At 39.7% G+C, this 23,714-nt stretch overlaps 1 protein-coding gene across 1 annotated transcript in view; it reads left to right on the plus strand.

The window, feature by feature from the left end:
* Nucleotides 1-23,714, plus strand: part of EFR3B (EFR3 homolog B) — a 2,101,782-nt gene that overhangs the window by 1,204,367 nt on the left and 873,701 nt on the right. The window lies entirely within an intron of this gene.

A 23,714-nucleotide genomic window follows, 5' to 3' on the forward strand; every position in this document is an offset into this window, starting at 1 on the left:
CTTCATAAAACATCACTCTGTCAGACACTCTCTTCACGTCTAAAACACTCTTGGCATATTGTTCCTTTAGTATAACCCCTACCACATTTCTCCTGCCATTCACACCATGATAGAACAATTTGAACCCGTTTCGTAAACACCTGGCCTTACTTCCCTTCCATCTGGTCTCTTGCACGCACAATATATCAACCTTCCTTCTCTCCATCATATCAGCTAGCTCTCTTCCTATACCAGTCATACTGCCAAAATTCAAAGTTCCTACCCTCACTGCTACACTTCTTAATGTCATATCAATTAAGTACTGAAAATTGCTACTTTGTAAAATCATGTGATTGCTAGAAACTTGACCTGCAACCAAGTCTGTACAACAATACTAGGTTCAGAGATTCATAACAAAGGCAACATTTTGTCTTTTAGAATATAGAATACATCCACAATCAGATCTTTCTAAAAATGAGCTTGATAGAATTTATTACCACGAGTTGTCTCATCTTAATGATAGGATGGGTCATATACTACAAGTGACAAATTGGTGTCAGAACAATAAAAATCACATTTAAAATAAAGTATACTGCTTCTAAACTTGCATTGTTATTCATTACTAACCATATACTTTGCTTTTTGCATAGATAAACAGCCTTTCTACATTTGACTTCTTTTCCAAAATAGTACTTCTGAGAAATATTCTGTACTTGAGATTTCTTCCCGTTGCCATTATAAAAATGCAACTCATAATTTATTTCTGAAAAATAGAAAGGAGTAAACATTAGTTCTTAGCAAACGTAACAGCTTAATTTGTGGTGCACTGGTCTAAACTAAGTGCACTCAGGTTTTGGCCTGTAGATTACTTTATTTGTGGCACTATTGCAACAGTAGGTCCTAATGTCTTAAAACAGGTCCTTCACAGCTGCATTTCCAGGTACTATTTTTTCCTTATACGTTTTCATCATAACTTGTGTTTCTAGTTCAAATCTGCCAGTGTACCACTTTTATATACATTTTCTAATAAAGTTCCTTTCCTTTCATTGCCATGGTTCTGCCTGCAAACTTCTGTAATTCTCAAACTTGGCTCTTTAACTGCTGGTGTCTCTGTTTTATCATCTTATTGGTACCAGGAACAAAAATCTCTGTTGGTAGAAGTAATGGCATTCTTCTCCCTATCAACAGCTTGAAAGGAGATAATTTTGCCTCTTTTTCTACTGATACTCAAATAAACACAAGTATGACAGGTTACAAGTTACCCAGTCTGTCCTTTTCCTTAGTTAATCTGGAATATATAATAGACAGAGTTTTATTATTAGGTCTCTGATCATAGCCAGCTTATTATGCGTTAAAGAAAGCAATGCTAAGACATTCACCTCAAAGGCAAAGAGAGAACTTGTATCAAAACAGGCAAAGGAAAAGCTTTCTAATTTTGAGAAACCTGCTTGGTCACATCAACTAGACTTGAAGTCAGACTAGGCATTTTCTTCTTCCTACAGTATAGCATTTTATTTGTCTTGTCTTCCACTAAATTTTACTTTGTGTGTACCTGTAATGTTCTGATGTTCTTTCACCTTAAAAAAATGTCCACCAACCTGGTACATTGTGTCCGTTTCCCAAAACTGCATGCAAAATTTCAGTATGTTGCAATGGTTTACCGTGTGAATTACCTGTTTCCTTCTTGTATTAAATGCAGATATTTAAGTGGGATTTGCATGTTTGATTCTTAATGTTGGCCTGTATAACCACTAAATGTGAGGATCTTGACTGGGACTCAGAAAGAACCCCACTGCAAGTGCTAGCTGCTGCAGCCAAAAGAGGCATTTTACTTAGTTGTGGAAAATGAGATTCAGAGACATGTTTAGCTGCAATGAGGAAAGACAGCATTATCAGATAATTTGCTTGTCTCTGAATCGTATGTTGTTAATGCTAGTGCTAATCATCACTGTCCTGCAATAATCACTGCTGGCTGCCAGTTATCTCATAAAGCACAGGCACCTTCCTCATTCACTTTCCCTCTCATATGCACACATTGAAACACACAGATGTGCACACTCACCTGACCTGACATAACTCATACCTCTGCAGGCATGCAGGCATGCTGCCTCAATTGTACACATACTCACAACCCCCACTGTTCCCTTTCTGAAGATGCTTACCTAATTGTAACTTTATGTGAACTCCCCCATTGACTACAATGGGTGAACACAACTTTTGTTGCCATCTTAACTAATATGGATGGCTTTGCTAATTTATGCAACTGTGCAATTCTCTGGATTGCTCAGCAGAGTAAACTCCTTACAGCAAGCATTTCCAGGGAGAGCAGAAGGCTAATTAGCACAGGCTGTTCCAATGGAGTGCCTCATTAGCATATAGCTCTGCCAAGGAGATGGCCTCTGTGGTGAGCCTACAGACTGCATAGTATTACTGCGGTGGTCCTGTCTCTAAACCAGAAAGGGCTACTGCCAGTAGTAGAAGCCCAGTTTAGGGCTTACTATTATTTGTGGCCCTTTCTGATTCACAGACGTTCTGTGTTTGTAAGCTGGAAGAAAAATATATAATTCCAGTGAAAGGACATCTTCCCGGAGGCAGTGTTTGAGAAGGGTGTACAAAGCCACATTTCCGTGGCTTCCTCTGTTTAACAGTAGTAGTAAGTGTGACTTATAGCACATGGCCTGCTACACAGTTTTGGAAAATTATTCTCCCAAAAACTGTCTCTGAACGATTCTAAAAATGTCATAGACAGAAAAAGTCTGCAGAAGGAGACTCTGGTGACAAAATATGTCAGTGGCTCCTGATGGATGGAATGAGCTGAAGATCTTCCAACATATTGAGTCAATGCTAAACCATTGTAAGAATGACCATAAGTAAGATAGGCAGAATATTTCTTTATAGTAAAACTGTTTATTGTCTCATATGGCAAAGGCCAAACCTAGCTATAAAGAAGTGTAAAATTGTATTATTATTTATTGGACATTTGTTTATCAGGAAAGTCTGACTGGGATAATATCTCATTTTCAGGGGAGGCCTGGGGAGAAAAGGTCCACATTGACATAATATGGTCACAGTTAAAAAAAAAAAAAAAAAAAAAACTATTACAAAGCCTGATACAGAAGAATGGCATATTAACTAAGTAAAAATTCAGCTTCAGCTCATAAATTGTGAACCTATACATACTGCAAATAGCTGGACAGCTATAACAAGCTGAACATGAGCATTGTCAATAAATATTTACAAGTTGCACTTCATAGGAATGTCATTAAACAAACTGAGTATACTCTTTGGAACAGAGATTACTAGACAATAGAGCCTAGGGAAAAATATATTTGATCTTTGTCTAGGAAATAGATTTTACTAATTCCTACTCTCTGAACATTGTCAAAGTATGCTGGTGATGGAAGGACGGAGGGACTCGCTCTGCCTTGGGCAGTACAGGAGCAGAACCAGGTTTTATTTAGGTATTTTTTTAGTAGTAGTTTTAAGTTGGAAGCCCAACCCCGAGGCCAATGAGAAGATTGAAAATGATGGTGCAGTGTCAGACTGCTGCCAGGGGGTGCCTTTTTCTCCTAATTTCCTGCCCAGCCTACATGCACCCAGTAATACCCCAAGTACTGGGCATGCAATAGTCACCAGTCTTGAACTGCTCTTCTCTTCCGTACGGTACTAACATCAACAAACCCTGCGGTTGTTTCCACGATCTCCACCAGCTAAACCTAATCACATGAGTTTACCCCAATCTAGTGTGCTTCCTTTTCTTCCAAATGATCCTCCTTGCCTGAGCTACCAAGTGTCTGAGCTGCTATTCACACTGAGGTTGCCTTGGCTGTAGTAAGAGCTTTATCCCTTTGTGCCTCTGGTGCAGGTGTTTAAGCAATCCTTTGTTGAGTGTCAAGTGTCTGAGACTCAGCCTGTAACTTCCAGGTCTGGTTCTGCATGATTATCAGAATAGAGCTCTTCCGGTACTTTGGTTCTTAAGAAAGCAAATCCTCAGACAATTAAAAAAGTACACAAAAAACTTGGCACGCTACACAGCAACAAACACTTTTTCACAAAAAATACCAGAATTGCCGAAGCCCAAACCCATCTTCTTTCCACCTTATTATATGCGGCACCCGTTTTCACTAACCTTAGAAAAACTGAAGTTCAAAAACTTGAAGTCTGCTACAATAAAATAGCAAGATTTGCCTCAAACTCACCTGCTAGGTCTCATCACTGCCTAGCACTCAGGCACCTTAATTGGTTGGAATTCCCACATCTCTTAAACTACACACAACTATTAATGGACAACAAAATCCGATCTGACCCTGAAAAAATACCTGCCTTACAAACACTTTTGCAGTCCTATTCCTCTGCCAGACCTCTTTGTTCCTCAACAAGAAACCTTATTCAAACTAATACAACTAAAAATCAAGCTGGGATTCCCTCTTTTCTAACTACATAGGTAAACTCTGGAATGCCCTACCACATACTCTCACCTCCCTATCATCCTCATACTTTTAACTTCATTAAAAAAGCATCTAGTCAGTAAATTGATATGTCCATGCTGTACCCCTGGTTGATAAAGTAGCTAGGCATCAGTCACTTCCTCTAGTTAAATTCTCTTCTCACATTTCTATTTCTATGCACTCTTCTGACATTATACTAAGCTACAGTTAACATAAACAATATAAAACATGTACTGTTCCTATATTTCTATACTGAGATACAGTGCTGACATTCTTTTTCCATCCCAGTTGACTTATTTATTGTATATTCTGCTAACTGTTTTATAATATACTGCTAATACATCCTCAAATGTCTTCATAGAATTGTATACTTACAGAACTATATACTAAAAGTGTAAATAATATAATACTAGGGCTTTGCCAAATGTCTTTTAGAAATGTATACTTAGAATCTCTAGTGTGAATTTATGTTACGTTGTGATTCCTGTTTGTATTATTTGTATACATATTTTTCCTTGTGTGTTTTATTTGTAAGTTGGAGGTTTTCTCCCTGGGCCTCTGCTGAAAAAGGACATGTGTCCAGTTGGACTTTCCCGGTAAACAAATGTAAAATAAAAAAAATAAAAATAAATGTTATTTATAATCAAGTGTCCAAATATAAGGCACAGAATATTTTACAAGAAAAAATAACACTCTGATTCAGACATATAACCTGTTATTTGTGGAGTCCAATAGAAAACCTATATAGCCATTAGAATTTCTTTTGCATTATTTTTCTCCACTGGATGGGTTTGTGGTTTATTTTCACAGTTTGAAATGTAAGGACCATATCTGTAGTATACGACTTTATATAAGAAATAACAAAATAAAATCTCACTGGCAAGACCCACCATGAAACATACATCCATTAGTCACATTGTTTCTTATCAAAAGCCCATACACAAATCTTGACACAGTCCAATATCCTAGTTATATGTGAATCCATAGCAAGACTAACTGATGCACTACTCAAGGCTGTACAAGGAAAGTCATGGGGAGTTACCTACTAGGTGCCGAGATTCACCAAATCATACATGCACCTACTTCCCTGTAGCACAAGTACCCATATATCGCTCATTGTGTATGTTAGTGCAAATGACTGGAAATATACCTCCCTGCATCATATGGTGAGACACATGATGGAAGCTTTGGAATGTTTGCCTAGGGTAGGTTTGAACCTATCCTTGAGCAGCAGTCTACCATCCCCAAGAATGATGAAGCAATACAAACAAAGCATTTTTGACTTCGACAATTGTCTTGGGGGTACACTATATGTCTGACTGGGGGTAACCATTTGAAATGTTAAGACCCGCTAATGCAAGTCCCTAATTATGGAGACTGAATTGCTGAAAGCATGGACTTGCATATGGCACATATGTCTGCAATCTCAAAGGACGTACTCAGATCTGCTCAGATCTGGTGATCAAGGACACCACATACACAAACGCCGTAGATATAGCTAACCTACTGACAGACAGGTGCAGTGAAAACTTCATTCCTCTGTCCCCCCAATAGTAAATGAAGACATCCCCAAAACCTGCCCTCATCCCCTTATCTGTAGGGAAGACGTCATCACTGCCGTGTCAAAGGCAAAAAATATAGCCTCCGCGGGATCCAATATGTTGCCCGATGGGCTGCATCCTGCACGAACTCAGGCAGGAACTTGCAGCACCATTAGCCACCCTATTCAATCAAAGCCTGAGTACTGGCTTTGTCTTGCCAAGTGGAGGACAGCCACTGTCATCCCTTTGCACAAAGGTGGAGGTTCCACTGATCCAGGAAATTATAGACCCATCAGCCTAACTAGCCTAATCTGCAAGGCCATGGAACAGTTTATCATGGACCTCATTAACAAGGACATTGGCAACCTCCAAACACAAATTCCCACAATTCTGTCAAGGGGAGGTTATGCCTATCAAATTTGGTCAACTTCTTTGAGACAGTCACCAAAGCCATGGATGAGGGGAAGATGGTGCACACCACCTACCTTGACCTGGTCAAAGCTTTTGATACTCTTCCCCACTCAGGTATAACAGATAAACTTTCTTAACTAGGCATCAATCTGTATGTTATCAGATGGGTAGCAAACTGTTTCACTGATAGAACTCACGTAGTCAAAATAGGGGAAGTCACCTCAAGCAGTAGACCCATAATGAGCGGTATACCTAAGGATCGGTCTTGAGGCCTCTATTGTTTGTGATATACTTTTCTGAAGTGCATGCCAAAACCAGTGGGCTGTGGCTGACCAAGTTTGCAGATGACTGCAAGTTGAGCATTGTCATCAATTCCCCTAGTGATCTGGACATCTTCCAAGAGGGTATCACCCAAACAAATGACTGGTGCCAGAAAGATGGCCTCAAACTGATTGCTAAAAAATGCATCATCATCTTCTTTGGGGAGAGTGATGTCCCCACAAATTATCACATTAATAACAAGGTTCTAAGCATGCAATCAGTCATGAGGGACTTGAGCATCCAGGTTGATAGCAAACTGACTTTTGTCCACCATGTTGCCTCCGTTGTATGGAAAGATTTCTACATGGCCCACCTCATTAGTAAGGGTATCTCATCCAGGGACAAGGAGGTTATAACATCCCTGTATTCTTCCCTTATAGGATCCATTATTGAGTACAATGCCTCTTTTGGCATGTACCTCACAAAGAAAATGCAGCAGCTGGAGAGACCACAGAGGTTCCTTACCAGGAGAATAAAGGGCCTCAGATATCTACCCTACAGAGATAGGCTAAAACCCTGTTCCTCTCCTCAGTCTCATACACACTCCTCAGAGGTGACCTCTGTCTTGGCATACAATACAATCTCAGACCCCGCATTGATGGGACTGCTGCATATCTGCAAGTCTAGCACCACTCAAATAACACACAGTTGTGACCTCAACCTGGTATATGACATCAATAAGACTTGTTGGCTGGAGAGATTTGTGTCCCAGAGACTCTCCATTCTGTGGAATAGACTCCCTCTTCATGTCACGCAGAATACCTCATTAACCCTTAAGTGCAACCTGGATAAATGGATGGGAACAGAAACTACACCCCTGTGATTCCATCTGTGTCCCTGCTGGACAGAGGTATCGGGTGCTGACTTGGAACATGAGCTAAATTCTTGGCTAGGCTTGTAAGGGCCTCAGGGCCAATAGCCTAGTAACTTCCTATGACCCTATGATCCTATGATCCTATGGTAAGTCTGAGATGACATTTCTTGGAATATTCTCTTTTCTCTGAGATATGGAGATCTCAGAGTTTGTATATATATGTTTTTTTTTTTTTTTTGGGGGGGGGGGCAGCTGCAATTAGAAAAAGAAATTTTAAGGAGAAGAGCAATTTTTGAGATTCACTCTTCTCTGGGTTTTCAGTCCTTGGCATTTTGAGTGCCAACATTTCAGTAGGGAGCCCTGACTGGGAGGAGATGGTAGACAGTCCTAACTGCTCTGCCAGGGATGGCTTGCACCTATCCTCCCAAGGCTTTCATATATTAGCTAAATTATTTTCCTTCCCCGCAGTGTCTTTTTTAATCAATATCAGTCTTCTAAGACTTCCAACATAACAAAACAGAATCCAGATAACATAAAGGTATGGCTGCTCAATGCTAGGGACCTAAGCAAAAAAATCCACTCCCTACAAGAGCTCCTTGATCTGGAAAATATTGATACATGCATTGTCATGGAGACCTTGGTCAAGACCAATTAGTACATCCCATCAGTGCAAGGTTTCAATGGTTACTCCATGTTAGGCCCCACCACACTAGTTAAAGGCACTAGAGGAGGTGGTGTCTCCATATTCTTAAAAAAATCACATCCAGGCTCAATAGAGAAGACAGTGACCTGGAACTCCTCCATGTCCAACTTGTTATAAACAAAACCCATTATCATAACTATAGGATCTCCTCTATGTCCCCCTTATCCCATATCTCCTATCTAACTAGTATGGAGTCGCTATGCTTTAAGTCAAACACCATTCTCCTAGGGGGACTTCAACTTCCTCTCCTCTCTTAAGTGGGAGACTTATTCAACCTCAAACATGTCATCATCATCATCATCATCATCATCATCATCATCATCATTAATTCACTTTTTCCCTGTTTCTACATTGGGTTGAGGTGTCATTTCTGCTGTCATCATCTCTCTTGAGTCAATGCTACTCTCCTACTTTCTTTGACAATCATGCCTGACTGTCGCAGGTCTTCTCTCACACAATTCATCCATGTCTTTGCTGGATGACCTAATTTTCTCTTGGCTTCTGTCCGTCTGTCTCAGATATTCTTCACTAGATTGTCTTCTGGTTTTGTCTAGGCTGTCTTTGAGCTTCTCTCCAATTGGAGCTAGTTGGGCTTCTGTTCTGATGTCCCTATGTCTTCATTTGTCTGACAGTGTGCATCCTACCACCCATCTCAGGCACTTCATCTCCATCACCTCCACCTTCGAGAACTACTCTTCTTCACTGTCCACAATTCTGCACCATACTGTAGTGCTGCTTGCATCACTGTTTTCTACACAATTTTTTGTTATACACTACACCTGACTGTCCATAACAGTTTGGCTGCAGTCTCTCTAATTATATCTTTGACTTTCTCATTCTGACTTCCCTTTCCCTTAGCTGCTCCTTCCAAATACTTGAAACTGTTAATTTGTTCCACTATTTTCCCTTCTATCTCAGTTCTCAGCTTCTTCTGGTTTCTCCCATTTGCTACCATTACAACTGTGTTATCTGTAGTTTCTTCCTATATGCCTTCAGTTTTCCATTCTATTCCCCTGTCCGTTCATGAAGTTCTTGCTCAGAGTCTGCCTCTAATGCCGCATCATCTGCATACAGCAGCTTTGTTGATCTATTCCCTGTAACCTGTTTGATAATGTAGTCTGTCACCAGTATGACTAGCAGTAGGCTCAGAGCTGAATCCTGATGCACACCCACTCCCATGGAAAACCCCTCTGTGAATCTGAACACTGACCATACTTGAATAACTAGGTCCTTGTACATAGCTTGCACTAATTCTACCAGTGTTTTTGGGACTTTGAATCATTGTGGGGTTGCCCAAATCAGCATTCTTGGGACCTTGTTATATGTTTTCTCCCAATACTTTAGATGTCCAGCTGGAGTCTTTCCTTACCTCTAGCTTCTTCTTAACTCTCTGTCTCATTGCAAACATCAGATCAGTTGTACTGCATCTTGATCTGAATATGAACTGCTCATCCCCCATCTTACTTTCTACTACTGTGCATATTTGTTTATCAATTACCCCCTTTAGAACTTTCTTGCAGTGTGATAGGACTTTAATACCGCTATACTGCCCACAGGTGTGAAAGTACCTTTTGTTCATGCACACCATCACTAGTGTACTTGTTCTCCAGTCATCAGGGATATGCCTTTTTCTCCATAGTGCTATGAGTATCCTATAGAGCCTTTTCTTCCCTCATTCACCTAATATCTAGATCATATTTGTCGTGACCTCATCTGAGCCCACTGCTTTTACTGACTTCATTTTCCATAGTGCTGTTCTTACTTCTTCTAGGGTGAACTCCTCTTCTGCTTTCATTGTAGGCTCTGTCTGGGCCAGTACAGCTTCTGTGGGACTTTCTTCATTCAAAGGTTGCTGGAAGTACTCCTTCCATCTGTGTTTGATGTCCTGTGGATTGCCAGTTGTTGCTTGCATCCCCTATGAAGGGTGTCAGATGACTGTCTTTATCTTTCTGTCTTTGCTTGCAACATGATAGAGTTTTTGTGCCATGTACTGAGCCACTTTCCAAAACCTGGTAGAGTGTTTCTGATGCTTTGTTCTTTGCTATTGCAACTCTTCTCTTAGCCTGTTTGCTACCTAAAAGGTATTCCTTCTTAGCCTAGTCCATCTTTTCTGTCTCCCACTTTTTCTTGCATTCCTTCTTTTGATAACTTGCTGGACTTTTGCATTTCACCACCAGTTTTCCTTATGTACCTCATTTCCATACCTGGCTCAACTAGATGTCTTTTCTGTAGTCCTAATACATGCTGTTTTCAAGCACTGCCATTCATCTTCAACGCCACCTATTTCCACTTCTTGCCTTAGAGTCTTTTATACCACTGCTTGCAGCTGATTGTGTCCACCAGTAGTGTATGCTGGGAGGTGACTGCAATCACTAATTCTACCCCAATGTCCTTTCCTTACTAGGAGAAAGTCTACCCGAGTTGCATAATGGCTACTCTTGTATGTGATCTTGTGAATGTATCTCTTGCTGAGCCATGTGTTGATCACCATCAAGCCATTTGCCAGACAGAATTGTAGAATAGACTCATCTTCTTTCTTACTATTACCCCACACGTGGACACAGACAGTACTCATATCCTGTTCTGTCTGTCCTGATATGTGCATTCAGGTCACCTATTACCAACACCAGTTCATGCTGTTCTGCTTTATCTGCTAGGTCTTTTAACTGCTGCCTGAATGCACTTGTTTCCTGTCCATTATATCCCTGTTGTGGGGCATAGGCTATGATTATGAATACTGCCCTATCCCTACACTGGAGTCTATCTGGTAACACCCCTCACTGCCTTCTGAAGCCTCTCCCTCACCACAATTACCACACTATTCAGCCAAGGGACTTTGCTGCACTGCCCTGCCAGCTTGTCTCCAGGATGCCGAGGATGTTCAAACTCTATCCTGTCAGTGAACCAATACTGAATGTAGGAATCTGTAGTTCATGATGGGCTGGTTGATGGACTGGTTTAAGTCCTGCTTTCACTCAGTAGTACTATCCCAGGTAATCCAGTCTGGGCATTTGGATAACAGACAGCCAGTTGGGCCACTGGGCTTTATGGTAGGTGCACACTGCCCTTCTACTGTTAAATCCTGAACCCACGTATCACTAAAAATATTATAGCCATTTTGGAGACATTAGTCAATATGCCCAAATCACATAGAGACAATTTATAGCATGCAGTTTCTTTGAAAATTTTATAGAAGCTGTGGACAGTAGTCAGTTAGTGCACACTACTTATCTTGAACTCACTAAGGCTTTTGACACTATCCTCCCATGCTGGTATTATTGAAAATGTAAACATAATGTAAATGTCTCCATTGCCTAGTGGATTACAAATTGATTATCCAACATTTCCCAAGTTGTGAAAGTTGCTAATACCATCTCTGTATGTAAAATTGTAACTAGTGGTGTAATCCTTTTTGGCATTTATTTTTAGCTATCCAAGCCAATATCCCAGGAGTGTGGTTGACCAAGTATGCTGACGACTGAATGCTGGTTACTGTTAGCTGTTCATCCACTGATACGAAACAGCTCCAAAAACGTCTGGAATATATACGTCTGGTATGCTGAAAAAAAAGTTTCAAACTAAATGCAAAACAAAACAAAAAGTATAGCACAGAACTGTTCAGCAAAAAAAAAAAAAAAAAAAAAAAAGGTAGCTCCCACTTGATATGTTAAAATGGTACTCCTCTTCAGACAGATAGAGTCACAAGAGATCTGGATACATATGTGGAGAACACTGTCTCTTATTTGATCATCATTTTCTATTATAGTCAGGGAATATCCTCAAGATCCAAAGATCTTATCTTACCACTGTACTTTTCCCTTATCAGACATATCTTTGAGTACTATGCCTCCTTTGATATGTACAAATTAAACAGGGAATCTTCTTGGGCTAGGCTTATATAGGCTCCAGGGCTGTTAGCCTAGTACACACCTTTGAACCTATAAATCTATATCAGTCAACTGGAAAGGCCCAATCATTTTTTAACAAAGAAAATTAAAGGTCTTAAATCCTTTAACTAAGCTGTTGAATTAGTATGACTCTTCAGATGATCTAATGTGACCTGTGTCATACTTTTTGGTCTGAAATACCCAACTCTTTTTCATCAGGCTCTACAAATACCATTCTAGGAGATCAAAATGTAGAAATACAAGTTGCTGGAGGTATAGTTGCTTAACTAAATGTATTCCTGGCCTATGGAATAAGCTCACAATACAGGTCAAGCAAAGATATACTTTGTCTGCTTTTAATATTAGACTTGATGATTAGATGGATAGACACAAGTAAACACCAGAATTTTTAAATCTGGTGTTGCTTGATTTGTGATATCAGAAACATAGTTAAGAGTGGGGTAGAGGGGGCAACCACCCCAGGTGGAAGGTGCTAGAGGGTGTGATCTACCATTTGGTCGGTAGTGCATTCAGTTTCATACTGGAATTTTTCTGAATGCTAGTACAGAATACTGCTTCTGTTAGAACTGAAGTGCTTTCTTCAGTGCTTTGTGTTACGTATACCTTGTAGCAAGCAGTTTTCTACAATTTAATTTTAAAGTAGATGTTTTATTTATTTTTGCTCCTCAGCTTAGAATTGAGGGTTAACAGTTCAGGGGGTGGTACTGTGTGCTAGAAGAGCCAACTACAGTTTTTTGGGACCTGAGCAAAATTAAATGCTCATAAAAGTCAGCTAGCACTTTGTGTCTACTTAAAGGTGCATTTGAGTGGGCAATTGATGGTTCCCATAATTATTTGTCTAGTGTTGTTCCTAAGATATTACTTTAATGTAATGTATTCCTTCAGTCTGTAATAATAAGTCTAGAAATGCTGAACATCAGTGACAGATGTGTAACAATATTCCTAGCATGATTTTTTTTTTGTTTTGTTTCTTTATGTTCATAAACAGTGTTGTTTTTGTTTTGTGGGAGTGAAGGGGCAGGGGATTTAATTTTATTTGTGCTTATTGCACAGGAAGTGCAGTTTGAATATAATGTTTTCTACAACATAATGCTGTACATGCAGACTGGAGCATTTTTCGTTTCCATGGTATTTGCATTTTCTCAATAGTTTTGTTGTTGTTGTTGTTGTTGTAGAGCTAGCATATTTATATTAAGTGATACCTCCCACCCTATGCAAAAACCTTTTTTAATTACATTTTTAGATGTTACAGTTATATATTTTAATTGTATTCATTGCTAGCAATGAACTTAGGAGCACTGTTAGAAAATGTAAAGCAGAGTATGAAATTAAGGTTACTATAGATACCAAAGGAAATTATAAATGTTTATTTAGTCAAGCCAGGAAATTAATGAACATTATACCATGACCCCCCCCCCATTAATATTCCAAAACGTGCATGTTGATTGGTCAGCGTGCATGTTGTAAATCGGAGTTATAGTAATGGAAAAAGGTCCAGTCTCCCGGACTTTTTCCATTAGTATAACTCTTTTTTTTTTTTTACAGCAACGGAGAACGCAAGATCTCCGTTGCTGTTTACAGCGTGTCTCGCTATGTTAAATGAGTTTAACATAGCGAGACAGCTTTTAAAAAAGCAGCAGAGCATCTCCGTTGCTTTTTTTAAAGCTGTCTCGCTATGTTAAACCCATTTAGCATAGCAAGACACTTTAAAAAGCAACGGAGATCTTGCTTTCTCCGTTGCTTTTTTCAAAACTGTCTCGCTATGTTAAATGGGTTTAACGTAGCGAGACAGCTTTAAAATAAGTAACGGAGATGCTCACGAGAAAAGCTCCTCGTAAACACAGTATAATTTATAATAAATGACAGTTTTTACAGATACAGGTACATTACATATTTAGGCAATTATTTATAGGTTCATAGGTAGGTACTAGGCTATTGGCCCTAGGACCTATATAAGCCTAGCCAAAAATGTATCCTGGCTTTTGCCACCCAAGAAAATTATTTTCCTATGCCCCTGTTGAGCAGAGCCACAGAAGTGATCCCTGGGGTGAATTTCCTATTTCCCATCCAATCATCAAGATTTTTCTTGAAGAGTGCTAATGAGGAGCTCTGTTTCACATAGATAGGTAGTCTGTTCCAGAGTATGGGAAGTCTCTGGGAAAGGAATCAATCCCTCCAGCATTTTCTGTTTATTGTGGTGACAAGGTTTAGGTCCCGAGAGCGTGTAGCTTGGAGGGATTGGGATTTCTTTAAGTGGAGCATGTCAAACAGATCTGGGTTTGACATAGCTTTGTATGTTAGGCAGAGATCGCATCTGAGTAGGCGATATGCGACGGAGTAATGCTCGAGTTGTTTGAGATGGTCTGCATAGGGCATCTGTTTGAGGCCAGTAATCCTCTTTGTGAGGTATTTCTGTGGCCTTTCCAGTTGCTGTAGATGTCTTGTGAGGTACATACCAAAAGGGGCGTTGTACTCTATAATGGGTCTAATGAGTGATGAGTAGAGGGGAACAATGACCTCTTTTTTTCTGGATGAGAAACCTTTTGTGATGTGGTGAGCCACATAGAAGGATTTCCTGCCCACTGTTGTGATGTGATTATCAAAGGAGAGACTATTGTCCACCTGTGTCCCAAGGTTTCATCACATTTTTGGCGTTAAGTAGACTACCAGCTATGTGGTAGTTTATGGGTACAGAGTTTTTACCAAAGGGGATGACAATATACTTTTTGGCATTGAGCTTCAGGCCATGGCTTTGACATCAGACATCTGTCTCAGTGAGGCCCTTTTGTAGTATGTCCACATTGTTAGGAGTTTCAATTATGACTCCTAGTTTGCAGTCATCTGCAAAGTTTGTTAGCCAAAGACCTTCTGTGTTAGCCTGTACTTCAGAGAAGTAGATACCAAACAGGAGAGGACCCAGGACTGAACCCTGTGGTACTCCACTTGTCACTGGTCTGAAGTCAGATTTGGAGTCTGCTACTTTCACAGTGTGGGTTCTGTCCATGAGCCATTTGGCAGCCCATCTTGTGACATAGGGATTTATACCTAGTTTAGTGAGCTTATCTATAATTCCAGAGTAGGGGATGGTGTCGAAAGCCTTGGCGAGATCTAGATAAGCTGTGTGAACCACCTTACCTTCATCTATGGCTTTGGTGACTACTTCAAAGAAGTCAATCAGGTTTAAGAGACATGATCTGCCTTTTACAAATCTGAATTGGGTAGGGTCCAGAGTTTGGAGATTACCAATGTCTTTGTTTATGAGTTCCATGATGATACGTTCCATGGCCTTGCAGACCAGGCTTGTCAGGTTAATGGGGCAGTAGTTCCCAGGGTCCATTGTGGCTCCTCCTTTGTGGAGTGGGATAACCGCCGCGGTGCGCCATTCAGTGGGCACAAAGCCTGAGGTGAGGCTATGATTGAACATGGTACTTAGGTAGGATGCCAGTTCATTCTGTAGTTCATGTAGAATACAGCCTGGGATATTGTCAGGTCCCATGGATGCTGTGTTCTTGGCTTTGGAGAGTGTGTTTTTTTACCTGTGCAGCCGTGATTACAGGAACTTTCTTCCAGTATAGAGATGAACCCTCTAGGAGGTAAGAGGGGGGTAAAGTTAGCAATGAACCTATCTGCCAGGATGTTGGCAATATCAGTTGGTTCTGTATATTTAATGCCATTGTGCTGTAACTCAGAGCAGATCTGAGTGTTGCCATTGAGATTCTTGACATAGCTATAGAATGCTTTGTGGCTGTCTTTAGAGTCAGTGGCAATTTTGTTTTCATAACTAGCTTTGGAGGATTTTATAAGGGATCTCAGCTTCTTACTGAGGTTGACCAGGGAGTTCCTCCAGTCATGGGATTTTACTCTTTTTTGAAACAGTTTCTTTCTTCTGTTGTAGAGTTCGTTTATGGTAGAGGACCACCAGATCGGCTTCCTTTTTTGGAGGATAGCATCTTGGTTCTGTTAGGGATAGCATGATCCATGCACTCTTGTAAGTGCTTATAAAGTGCATTTGTGTAGGATTCAGCAGTCGTACCTCTGTTGTCTGCCTGCATGGGTGTCATGAAGTTTGCCACTTCTATCTTAAGAAGTGTGAAGTTGGCTTTGGAGAAGGTTTTATGGTGGTTTCCCTAATTGGGGGTGAGGGCGGGATGTGGATGTCTAGGGTGATTAGCTTGTGGTCGGATCTGACCAACGAGGAACTGACCTCTGGTGTGGAACACCGATTGCCCATGTTGGTAGTGACCAGGTCTAGGATATTGCTGCCCCTGGTGGGGGTGTGAATAAGTTGGTCCAAGGCATTGGAATTTATGAATTCCAGAAAACTTTGAGCAAAAGAGTTGGTACCTGAGTAGTTTTCCCAGTTAATTGTGGGGTAGTTGAAATCACCCATTATTAAGGTGTTGGGTTGTACCCTAATATTTTCCAGTGTATCAAGAAATGAGGAGTGGGAATCCTGGGGCATGGTGGGGGGTCCGTAGCAAGCTACAATTTGGATTGCGGTCTTGCTCAGAGTTAGTTGCACTTGGATAATCTCGGATGCATTATGCTGTGCAACTAGCCTGGAGGTGTGGATATCCTTAATGAATATGGACACGCCTCCACCTTTAGTGCTTCATTCCGGGTTAGGTGGCTAAAAGGTCTGGTATGAACTATAGCGTGGTAATACAGGGGTGCTCTCTGGAGCTTTGAACCAGGTCTCTGTCACTGCACAGATGTCGATGTTGTCCATTTTAAGGAGTGCCTTGAGTGAGTGCATTTTGAGGTTTAGACTTCTAGCATTGAGTAGCATTACCCTCAGATTTTGCTTGCTTGTACCTGTTATGGTGGTGAATGTGTCATTTGAAACTTGCCTAAAAAAGGCACTGTAGGGGTGGCAAGAGCCTTAGCCAGTATCTGGAATCCCGTGGGCGACAGATGCAGGCCATCTCTGGCAAAGCATCATGGTCTGTCAATCATGTCGTCCCAGGCAGACAAATACTGGATCCCCTTAAAATGACACCAGAAGCTTAGCCAATTGTTGAAGTCAATCATTTTGTCCTTGTACCTTGGTATCATTCTGGGTGATGGCAGGATACTACTCAGGGCTAGGGTCATACCTGCCTGGGCTACAAGATCGAAGATCTCCTCCATGTCTCTTTTCATGTATTCCAGGGAGGTACGTCTACACTTCATTGCATTTCTGCTTACTGAATCCTAGTACATATCATATATGGATAGTTATAAGAAGATATTGATAATGACATTCGATTAATATATAAAAGCACATTTTCTTTATGGTTAACAGAAAGCAACTAGTATATACAGGTGTAGTTATAGGTGTCTTGCAATAAATGGGGTAATTAGTCAGGGTTTGCACAATGATATAACCAATGTGATTTAAGATATAGTTTCAGTTTATTTTTAAATAGTGTTATTGAGGAAAGGGAGGTCAGGTCACTGGAGAGTGAGTTCCAGGTTTTGCCTACGGTATTAGAGAACAAAGAGTCACCAGCCATATTGTTGGTTTTACCTATTTGTACTAGTATTTTATTAGATGAGCGTAGGGTCTTAAGGTTACTGTAAGGAGTAATAAGGTTGATAAGAATTGGCGTATAAGTAGGCTGATACAGCCTCTTGTGGGCAACTGTTAATTGGTTAACTAGTAGTACATGTGGCAACTCTAGCCATCCTAGTTGTTCCAAATTAATACAGTGATGGGTTATGAACATGGATCCTGTTGCAAATCTGGCAATATTACTGTAGGAGATAGCCATCTTGTTCGGGTTGTTTTTAGACAGATTAGTATATATATATATATATATATATATATATATATATATATATATATATATATATCTATAGGGGAGGCATAGAGGAGAGTAGAGATTAAGTGGGTGCGGGCAATAGTAGCCCTCGCTAATGGGGTCAGAAAGGGTTTGATTCTAAAGAGGGAGCCTAGTTTTTTGTTGACTGTTTTCATAGTACTGTTAATGTGAGTATCAAAGTTAAGGTTGTTTTCAATTAGTACCCCTAGTAATTTTGTAGTTGTATCAGGAGATATGATAGTACCGTTGTTTGATGCAACAGTAAAGTGAAGTGGGGAGACCCTACGGATGGGAGTGAATAGTAGGAGTTCTGCTTTTTGGGGTTCAAGATGAGGCAATGGTGTAGAAGCCATTTCTCGACTGTATTAAACACATTTTGGGTGAGTGTCTGAAGGTTTGATGGAGAGGTGGCTGAGCATATTAATGTGGAATCATCTGCATATTATTTACAGGTAGCTTGAGGTATTACAGAATGTAGGTCATTGATAAAAATAAAAAATAGGAGAGGTCCTAATATAGAGCCTTGGGGGACACCGAGGGCATTGGGGAGGTGAGTAGATAAGTTGTTCTCCCACAGTACAGCCTGCTGCCTATTGTTTAAGTAGCATTGAAACCATTGTATAGCCAGCGCATCTAGTAACAGGTTTTTGACTATGTTTATGAGAAATTGGTGGTTAACCATATCAAAGGCTTTAGAGAGATCAATAAAGAAGGCTGAGGACAGAGTGTTATTATTATGATTTTTGTTACTATAGTCAGAGAGGGATAAGAGGGCAGTGGTGGTGCTATGAAATGGCTTAAAGCCATGTTGGCAGTTAGCTAAAACGTTATCTATTAGGTGGTTTAACAGTTGTCTATGAATGCATTTCTCTATGATTTTTGCATGTGGAGATAATATAGCAATAGGTCTATAGTTTGATAATTCATTGGAGTTACCACCTTTATGCAGGGGGATAATATGTGAGATTTTCCAGATAGATGGGATAGTTCCCTCAGTGATAGTACTGTTAATCAGGATGAAGCTTTTGCAGCTTTTTGCAGCTATTCTGCAGGTAGTAGATCAGCTGAGGGGGTGGTTGGTTTGAGTTTCTGAATAAGGGTACAGACAAGGGATGTAGGGACAGGTTTAAGGTAAAATGAGAGAGGTAAGCTGGCAGGAGAGGTAGTCAGAGATAATCTGTCAGGAGATACTTGATTGGCAAGAGATTGAATGGTCTCAGTGAAGAAAGTGTTAAAGGTATTGGCAACTTGCTTGGGACTATCATGGTCAGAGCCTAATGGGGTGGGTGTGACAGAACGACCTGGGTGTAAAAGTGTATTAATCCCTGCCCAGAACTTTTGTGGTTTGTTTTGATGGGTTTGCTGGAGATGAATGTAAAAGTTTCTTTTATCTGACAGAATGGCTTTTTTGTATCATTTCTTAGCTGTCTAAATGTTAAGTGATCTGCAGGGCTTTTAGTAGTATGCCACTTGGCCCAGACATTATTTCTAAGGAGCATTTTTTGTTTGGCTGCTTTTGAGAACCAGGGGCAGGTTTAATCCTGGTTCTAATGGTCCGTATTGGTGCATGGTAGTCTAAAATACTTAAGAATTTAGTATTAAAGTATTTTACTGCTTCCTCCAGAGGTAGGTGTTTGAGGGCTGACCAATCACATGCCTTAAGTTCATTTTGGAAGATGTCTGGGTTAAAGTTTTTCTTGCTCCTTACTGTCCTATACGTAATTGGGCTTGGAATGTCACTCTTTTATCTGATTATGAAGGTGAGTGAATGGTTGCTTATATCTTTGGGGAGGGTCCCTACTTTGTAAGTTTGGTGATGGCTATTTATAAGAATCCAGTCTAAGGTGCTTTCATTGTTATTGAGTTTGTTGGTCCTTGTGGGGGGTAATGGTTTGAGTAAAACCATATAGGTTAATATGAGTAGTAGGCTGTTCAGTAGTACAGCTTTTCCAGTTGATATTAAAGACACCGAGTACTATCGTTTCTTGGGGATAATTGGTGGAAAGCCAACTAAGGATATCTTCTAGGATGTTAGAGTTATTCCCTGGGGAAAGATAACACCAATAATATAGATGGATTTACATTTATTGAGTTGAATCTTGGAGATAAGGATTTCAGCATTACTAGTTAGAGGGGGTTTAGAGTCTACAGAGGTCACCTGTAATCCATATTTATATAGGATAGCTACTCCACCACCCTTCTTAGCTTTGCGGTCTTGTCTCAAGATATTGTACCCTGGTGGAATAACTTCATTGTCTTGTATTGCTGGCTTGAGCCATGTTTCAGTGAGACACAGGATGTCAAATGAATGTACATCCATGAGAGCATGTTGGTGGGCAACCTTATTATTTATGCTCCTGATGTTAAGATGGACTATCAAGAGTGAGTTGGCGGGTCTGGTAAGGAATTGAGTGTTAGAGGGGGTTGGGGTATAGGGCTCTGTGGTCTTGATAGAATTTGGGCTGGGATTAGGATGCATATTGCCATCTATTAAGGAGTGGAATTGTATTCTAAGTGTAAGTTTTAGAAGTATACATGTTAGGTTCTGGAATTTCTTTCTTCTTTATAGCTTTTGGGCTATAGTATCTGATATGAGTCAGTCTATGATCTTTTGCTGGTAGGTAGGTTGTTGTGCAGGGTGTGTTTGTATGGCTTTGAGAGACTGCTAATGTTGTTGTGGAGGTCTGCTTTGTGGGCTAATAAAATCTTAGGCAGTTAAAATGTTCATAGAATGTAAGTAGATAAGGTATAGATAGAATAGGTATGAGTGAAAATAGAAGTAGTATCTTCAGGTGTGGAGAGGTTATTATGAATGGCATTGTGGCAGAGTTATATATAGGGAAAAATATAGGAGTAAGTTAGGTGGTTTACAATGATAAATACTTGAGGAAGTAGGTTCTAGCACTTTAAGGACTTGGGACCTATGATTGGTTGTAAGGATGGGGGTGTGGTTAGGGTGTATAAATGTAGGAGCACTGGGGGCGAGTGGGAATTGGGGGCAGGGTAGGGGAGCAGGCTGAGCCTGCAGGGCGAATGAAGTGGGTTAGAGCTAGTGAAGGAAGAGGACCCCAAGAACAATCAGTGGAGAGCTGACTGCTGAGGTGAGATAAGGTAGAGATGGGTGTGAATTTTCTGAGAAAAGATCACTAAATATACCATATTCATATTTTTTATATCTTAGATTAAGTATTTTGATTCATATTCTGCCATTCTCAACAACATATTCAATTTTCAATTTTCTTTATATAAAGAAGGTTATTAAGCTTAGCAACATTTATGTACTATCACATGTTAAAGTTATGGTAAGTTTAGAAAAGTTTATATTTAGCTTACAGCATGTTTATGTGAATACTTTTGAGGAATATGTACATTTGGGGGGACTGGGTTGTTGCTGTTCCTAATTCTTTTTTTTAATGTATCAGTGCTTATTTTATTTGCTTGTTTATACCATGTAATTACAATCCAGTCTGTTGAGTGTTCAGATATTCTTAATGATTTTATTATTGCTGTGGTTGTAACTTTTGTGTATTTATTTATGCACTTCTTTTTATTTGTATAACAAAAACCTTTTAATAAATGTATTTTAAAGAGAATTCCATAATTTGGATTTGTAAACATAGTATATGGAGACAGTGTAATGACTGTATTATATGGAGACTTGGAAGAGGTTAAGGGTTTGTGATATCAGGATTTTAGTTGGAGTGCATCTGGCCGCAGTCCTGGATAATGGCGGGTATATATTAAGTTGATATAGTATGCTATGGGTAACTTTTAGATGATTAAAATACTAATAAATGTTGTAGTTCTAACCATTGTATTTTTTGTTGGGCTGAGCCACCGTAAGTCTTATTGGGTAAAGTTGTAACAAATATTGCTGCTTTGCTAAAATGTTGTTCCTTTTTTAGGTACATTTCTGGAGTATTGGTAAGAATACATGAGGAATAAAGTGTGTGTGGGGGATTAGGGTACTAGCAGAGCCCAAGCTGTAGTAGATGAGCAGCTTCTGTTAAGTAGGACTTAGCTTTATAGAGCATGTCTAATATTTTGCTTATTTTTGTGGTGACATAGAATATATTTGCCAACGTGTAGTATGGGGTCAATAATGACTCCAAGATGTTTAGAATGAGTAACTTGTTCAAAGAGTATATTGTTTATTGTGATAATGGTAATTTCCCTGGGAAGCAATAAGAGTAATTAGTTTTATTTGCATTTAGATGAAACTGAGATTATGTATGCCAGTGTTTTATATTTTGAAAAGCTTTTTTTAGGTTGTTTGCTTTAACAGTCTCATGGAGTTTGTAGAGCAGATCAGGGGTGAGACATCTGCATACTGAATTAATGCGGCATTTGTAATACTATTATGTATATCATAAATAAAGATGCCGAAGAGAACTGGATTCCTGTGGCTCACCAGTGTTGACTGATACTAGGTCAGATAATGTTTTTGACCATTTAACTGCTTGGTAATGATTTGGTTTTGAAACATGCTGTGGTATTTCTAATAAAATACATTCCAATCAGCCTTTCAAGAAGGAGAGTATGACATACTGTATCAAAGACCTTGGAGAGTTTCGGGAATATAACAGCCATGCAAATACCATTGTGTGTTTTTTTTTTCTGTAGTTGAATGTATTCAGGAAGAATAGCAGTGTAGTTTCAGTACTGATTCCAGAATGAAAAACATGTTGTGTAGGTGAAAAAGAGGTTGCTTTTTGTGATGATGTAGTAGTGACTTTTGTATACATTCATTTACAATTTTGGAGAGAGGTGATGAATTGGCTAATGGTCTAAAGTTGATGATGTTATTAGAAATCCCACCTTTGTGAATAGGTGTAATATCAGATTGCTTCCAGAGTTATTGATGTATAGTTCAGAGATTAATTTATTAATAAGTTCTATGTTATGCCATTACATGGTAGAAGGGAGTGGGTGATTCATAACTTACACATGATGGAAGCATTGTTTATTCACAGTTACCAAAGAGTCATTCCCTCTGTCAGTAAGCAAATTATCCAGAACCTGTGTCTTACTTCTATAATATAATGAAATGATTATTTAAAACACATATTAGCTATTTTTTAAAATAATGACAATGTCTAATATGCTCTCCGTCTTAAATGCATCTCTCTTTCATGATGCGAGTCAGTGGGGGGGTGACTTAAACATGTAATGCATATGTGTAAACCTGTGTATGTGATGCTATATTCACATCACAAAGAACTACTGGAGTACTGTAGAAATGTCAGGAGAAAAGAACGTATTGGTAATTTATTTAACATACAGGTGGGGCATGTCTCTTGATTATAAACATGCCTGTGGTGAGAACAAATATATCATTTTCTGCAGATTAGTTTAATGTAGATATTAATGCAGAATATTCATGACTTAGTGGCAAAAAGGCAATTATTTGAGTTTGATTTTCCAACTATACTCTGTCGCATATCGTCTACTCAGAGGCAATCTCTGCTTAACATACAAGGCCATGTCAAACCCAGAGCTGCTGGATATGCTACACTTAAAGTAATCCCAATCCCTCCGAGCCACATGCTCCAGGGATCTAAACCTTGTCATCACAATAAACAAAACATGCTGGAGGGATAGGTTCCTGACCCAGAGACTCCCCAGACTCTGGAATAGACAGCCCATACATGTCATGCAGAGTGCCTCTTTGGCCCTCTTCAAAAGGAACCTTGTTGATTGGATGGGAGAATGGAAGTTTACCCCGGGGATCATGCCAGTCACCCTGCTAGATAGGGGTTCAGGGAAGTAAATAGTGTGGGAAGAA

Source organism: Protopterus annectens, chromosome 2.part1 (assembly GCF_019279795.1).
Source record: "Protopterus annectens isolate FY-2018-M chromosome 2.part1, PAN1.0, whole genome shotgun sequence".
Taxonomy (NCBI): domain Eukaryota; kingdom Metazoa; phylum Chordata; order Ceratodontiformes; family Protopteridae; genus Protopterus; species Protopterus annectens.